Source organism: Lytechinus pictus, chromosome 10 (genome assembly GCF_037042905.1).
Source record: "Lytechinus pictus isolate F3 Inbred chromosome 10, Lp3.0, whole genome shotgun sequence".
Classification (NCBI taxonomy): Eukaryota; Metazoa; Echinodermata; class Echinoidea; order Temnopleuroida; family Toxopneustidae; genus Lytechinus; species Lytechinus pictus.
Window position 1 is genome coordinate 7,140,972 of NC_087254.1, and position 5,631 is coordinate 7,146,602.

Below are 5,631 nucleotides of genomic sequence, written 5' to 3' on the forward strand. Positions count from 1 at the left end.
AATGTTGAAAATTTCATCTAAGTCGGATGTAAAATAAAGTTATTACATTTTAAAGTTTCGCTTATTTTTCACAAAAAAAAGTTACATGCAGAACTCAGTGACATGCAAGTGAGAGAGTTGATGATGTCCCTCACTCACTCTTCCTTTTGTTTTTTATTGTTTGAATTGTATACAATATTTCAATTGATACAAATTCGACAATATAAGGACCAACATGCCTGAACCAGAAAATTTTAAAACAGTATAGTAATTATAAATATTCAGGAAAAAAATCTAACCTTCTTTCACATTACCATTAGGAGAAAATATTTCATATAATATATTTTGTTTTAAGTGAGTGGGTGACGTGATCGGTCCCCTCATTAATTTGCATACAGTCCTGGGTCCCGTCGCATAACACTTTTGCAATACTTATTTTTGCCATAGAAAAACTCTGGCAAAAGTCTTATGCAACTGGGCCAAAGATGTGCATATAATTACTGTTTTGTGAAATTCAGCGAAACTTTAAAATGTCATAACTTTCTTATTTTACATCTGATTTTGATGAAATCTTCAGCGTTATGCTTGTTGGATTTTTTTTTCTTTTTATTTATATCAACTTTTTTGTTGGGATGGACTTGTCATTTAATAAGAGAGAGCGAGAAAAAGGGGAAATAATAGATTAGTATTTAACAGGAGGTGGCGCTCTTCGCAAAATTTGTTCACTGGCATAGCTGTTTGCAGCGAATTGTTATGATGAATATTATCGGCAGAATTAAAAGAAAAGCCAGAAAACAGAAACAAAAAACAAAAACATTAGCAGAGCGAGGTTTCGATCCTCGGACCTCTGGGTCTCACATGGTGTGAGATCCTCCTCAGGGGCGTCGCCACAAGTAGATGGCTGGGGGCGACCCCCTATATGGTTCTAAAAGAAAAATAGAAAGGGAATGAGAGTACAACGAGCTCTTTGTCCTTAACTCTATTTACTTCCTCTAATCTATGAAGAAGAAAAATATGACGTCATGCATCCTCATAATATTGTCTCGACCCCCTCCCCAGTATTCTTTCACCAGACGCCACCCCTGTTTCTAACATAAAGGGCGTTAATTGCGTTTGTGTCCAATGTTATAAGATGTAGGCAACCTCCAATCTGTAGGATATATATTCATGCATTCGATAAAAATGACCAAGGAATAATGTAACTCAAAACAGGGACAATTTTTAACGTCATTTAGATTCATAGTCCTTGTCAGTGTTCAAGCATGCACACAAAAGATTCCTTCTTTAATTTCATTCCTTTTCTTATTCTTTCCCAAATTTCTTGTCTCTTTTCTTCACCATATTGGAAACAATAGCCAGCCCCTACCACATAATGCCGCCCTGTAGTTGAATTAGATAATCACATGCTCTCATTGTACTTATATATTATTGTAAAATGCAAAAAGTTTAGCAGAGCGAGGTTTCGATCCTCGGACCTCTGGGTTATGGGCCCAGCACGCTTCCGCTGCGCCACTCTGCTTCTATGAAACCTAGTGTATTTTGATCATATTTAGCCAGCATGATGCGTTAAAACGAATGATGCAATTTTGTGGTCTGATGTCAAATAACCGAGAATTTTGCTTTAGTGAATGAAATGATAATTATTATGCAATCGTATACAAAATAATGTCAATGGGTTTTGAAAATGAAATGAACAATAAAGCAATGAACAATAAACAGATGTCCTTGCAAAAAATCTGGCCTAAAGGCAACAAAAATGACTGGTTTCGAGGGAACTGGTAAAGATAAAATGAAATGAAAAAAAAAATCCATTATAAAGTTAAATAAGACAGACAACATAAATAAATACTTGAAGACCATGCCGATGAAAAGTAATAAATAATAAAAAAATAATAAAAGCTTAGCAGAGCGAGGTTTCGATCCTCGGACCTCTGGGTTATGGGCCCAGCACGCTTCCGCTGCGCCACTCTGCTTCTTACAATTGGTAACTACAAATCTGATAGACCTATAATGCTTCTGATTTCATGATGATGCAAACATTGAGAATATTTCATCATATTATTCTGCATTTGGAAAATTATTTTAAGATCTTTATTCATTTTTATTTACTTTATTAATGATCCACACATTCATCATGTTCATACCCCCAAAATACAGATTTTATAAACTTAAAACGCGAGTAAACTGAAATGTTTTATCTTTAAAGACTATATAAGAAATATATAAACCCTATAAAGATAACATTAACTTTGATGTGCATTCTTTTTATTCAATATTGATAATATATAACATTTATTTTACTTATTGGTGAAAGAGTTTATAGTGGTGATGGTTGAGTTGCTTTTAATGGTAGTGATACATTAAATAAAAATAATGAACTTTGTTTTCGAGGGCCACATCAAAAAATATAGTATTTTAAATTTTGTAACCCAGTGTTTAGGTTTTTAGGTTAGACAATCAATCGACGTTTGAAGTGTAAAACACAGTACTGAGCATTTAGGGGGAAGATGAAAACGGATAATACAATGTTAGCAGAGCGAGGTTTCGATCCTCGGACCTCTGGGTTATGGGCCCAGCACGCTTCCGCTGCGCCACTCTGCTGCTTACATTAAGAAATAGACATAGTAAATGCCTAATGTTTCTGATTTTATACAGTGTTATATATGAGTCTACTAATACTCCTACTATTATTACTACTACTACTACTACTACTACTACTACTACTACTACTACTGATACTACTACTACTACTACTACACTACTACTACTACTACTACACTACTACTACTAATAATAATATAGGGTATTTGTATTGCGCACATATCCACCTTGTTAGGTGCTCAAGGCGCTCCTATATTACCCGGCTAAGCTAGGCGTTCATAGCGCACACAGCTTTTTAAGGAATTACTTCCTACCGGTACCCATTTACCTCACCTGGGTTGAGTGCAGCACACTGTGGACCAGTTTCTTGCTGAAGGAAATTACGCCATGGCTGGGATTCGAACCCACGACCCTCTGTTTCAAAGTCCGAAGACTAATCCACTGGGCCACAACGCTCCACTACTACTACTACTACTACTACTACTACTACTACTACTACTACTACTACTACTACTACTACTACTACTACTACTACTACTACTACTACTACTACTACTACTACTACTACTAGTACTACTTCTACTACTACTACTTCTACTACTACTACTACTACTACTACTACTACTACTACTACTACTACTACTACTACTACTACTACTACTACTACTACTACTGAACTATACCACTACGTAGGAGTATAGTTCATTGACTACAATACTGAAGAAAACATGTTCGGTATGGCCGTAGTCTTGTTCTTAAAAAGAAAACTATTTCATATTTTCATGTGTCAATGCGTTTATGAAATTGAATATCTGAAAGGGATAGAAAAATTTGGAGTCTTATTAGGTGTTTGTAGAATTGTGTTTAGAATACTTTGAGTAATAACAACTTTGGTAACAGAATTATTATGATGGATAAGAATTATATATTACAAGTACATGTATATATACGTTTCAAAAATAACAAAATTAACATTAGCAGAGCGAGGTTACGATCCTCGGACCTCTGGGTTATGGGCCCAGCACGCTTCCGCTGTGCCACTCTGCTTCACTTATTATCGATCATTATACAATTCTTGTCTTTGTTGTTTGCTGATGCATTACCCTATACAGGATGCTTGATATGATATTGACCCATGTTTATTTTATTGTCAAGCTTACGAAAAAGTTTTACATAGTAAAAACGCTGTTTAAAAACACTGTTACTATTTGAACTTAAAAGTAGCTGTTTGACAATTCAAACAACCATGCTCAATTCATTGAATATGGAATATAAAAAATCAAACTTTGTTGCCTAAAATTTCAAACAATGTTTTAACTATCAAACAACTGCGGTGAAGTTCATAATAGAAAGCAACATTGTATGAATTTTCAAGCAGCGTTTTGTACATATTTTCATCAATGAGACTCAAGTACTTTAGCGGACTGAAGGTGTTGATTAAGGATGCTTATACTGCAGCTACGTCATCATTAAAGATCTATCAAACTACTGCTTTCACATCGTTCACATTGTTATTGAAGAGAAATTTGTAATAATTCTGAAAATTTGTAATCTCATTGATATATGTATTTGTTTCGTATGCAGTCATGTTCAAAATCTTGATTCATATGAATTGTGATTGTAAACTTATTGATTCGAAAGAGGAAGAAAATAAAATATTATTCAAAAAAATCTGTTGTCTGAGACGTTATCAAACCTGACAGCAAAATGACAGTGGAAATAGGTTCCATACAATAATAAGACAGTAAGTAATATTAATCGGCCATTCTTTGTATATTCGTGATGGCATGCTTACATCAGTTTCACTGAAAACAGTGATAATCTTCACTCTAAACTGCATAGATTTGAATTAGATCCAGGTGCATGGACTGTAATTAGCGAGCAATCGAATTCAGGATTAAGATTTAATCCTCAAGAATAATTTGTCCATCTCAAAGGATTTAAATTGGAATCCTCCAGATTTCAATTTTTATTTATTATAATTTTTTTTTGCTTGAAAATAAATCAAGAATTCGATTGGTCCCAAACTGGATTAACTTTAAATCCCTGCAATTTAAAATGTTCAAAATGTCATGAATTCCTCATATTTAATCTGGTTTCGAGACAAATTGTTGTTGTGTTAGGTGAATTGCAAATGCAAAAAAGTTTAGCAGAGCGAGGTTTCGATCCTCGGACCTCTGGGTTATGGGCCCAGCACGCTTCCGCTGCGCCACTCTGCTTCTCACGCCATAATTAAACAGGTTCTATGATAGTAATCTACTATATGCTGAGAAAACGAATGATGCAATAATTTACATTGGTGATCAAAATGAACGATATTTTGTTTTGTAGTGCAATAATGGAAGTAGTAAACACTTGTAAATTACAATCTGTTCCATAGCAATATATTCACACATCAAATGACCATGAATTCTTAATAGTAATAGTAATGGTTTATTGAAAATTCATTCGCAGCCAAAGGCTGAATTGCAGAATATTTTACAAAACAAGTACAAGAATATACAATCAATTGCATAATGACACAGTGCTTATTAAATTAAAATATTTAAAAAGAAACTTGCCTAAATAGATGGATACAGAATTTTTTATCCATGCATAATCAAAATTAATATAAACAGTTGGCGTTATCATAATTATATACAATTAGAATATTCATAACAATACATTCGTCAAATTTATTTTTCATCTTCTTCAAAAGCAAGTGCTGCTTCAAGGTGATGGAGATAAACGCACTGGTATGTGTGGAACTTTTCACATACTGTTATTTCATAATAAATTAAGCTCTTGTTCTTGTATAGTGCAGGTGCGAATATATATACATGTAAATGATTGTGTAAGTAAAAACATTCTTGTTTGTGGTGTTTACTTCTGCATCCTACTCGAGAAGGCCTTGAAGACATCAACAGAGGGGTAATGGGCTGGATCCTGTTGGAGATTATTCCAAAAACAAGCATAAGAAAAATAAGACTTATATATATCCCTTAGAGCTTGAAAATGGAAATAATGATAACGGCGATGATAAAATGACATGGTAAATAATAGCAAGACTAT

General features: G+C 34.0%; 4 non-coding genes across 4 annotated transcripts; all 4 read right to left on the reverse strand.

Moving 5' to 3' along the window:
* Window positions 1-1,426: 1,426 nt before the first annotated feature.
* Window positions 1,427-1,498, reverse strand: TRNAM-CAU (transfer RNA methionine (anticodon CAU)). The gene has a single exon. It is a non-coding gene; the product is annotated as a tRNA-Met (tRNA).
* Window positions 1,499-1,880: 382 nt separating this feature from the next.
* On the reverse strand, window positions 1,881-1,952 carry TRNAM-CAU (transfer RNA methionine (anticodon CAU)). Its single transcript has one exon. It is a non-coding gene; the product is annotated as a tRNA-Met (tRNA).
* Window positions 1,953-2,508: 556 nt separating this feature from the next.
* TRNAM-CAU (transfer RNA methionine (anticodon CAU)) lies at window positions 2,509-2,580 on the reverse strand. The gene has a single exon. It is a non-coding gene; the product is annotated as a tRNA-Met (tRNA).
* Window positions 2,581-4,727: 2,147 nt separating this feature from the next.
* On the reverse strand, window positions 4,728-4,799 carry TRNAM-CAU (transfer RNA methionine (anticodon CAU)). The gene has a single exon. It is a non-coding gene; the product is annotated as a tRNA-Met (tRNA).
* Window positions 4,800-5,631: the final 832 nt, after the last annotated feature.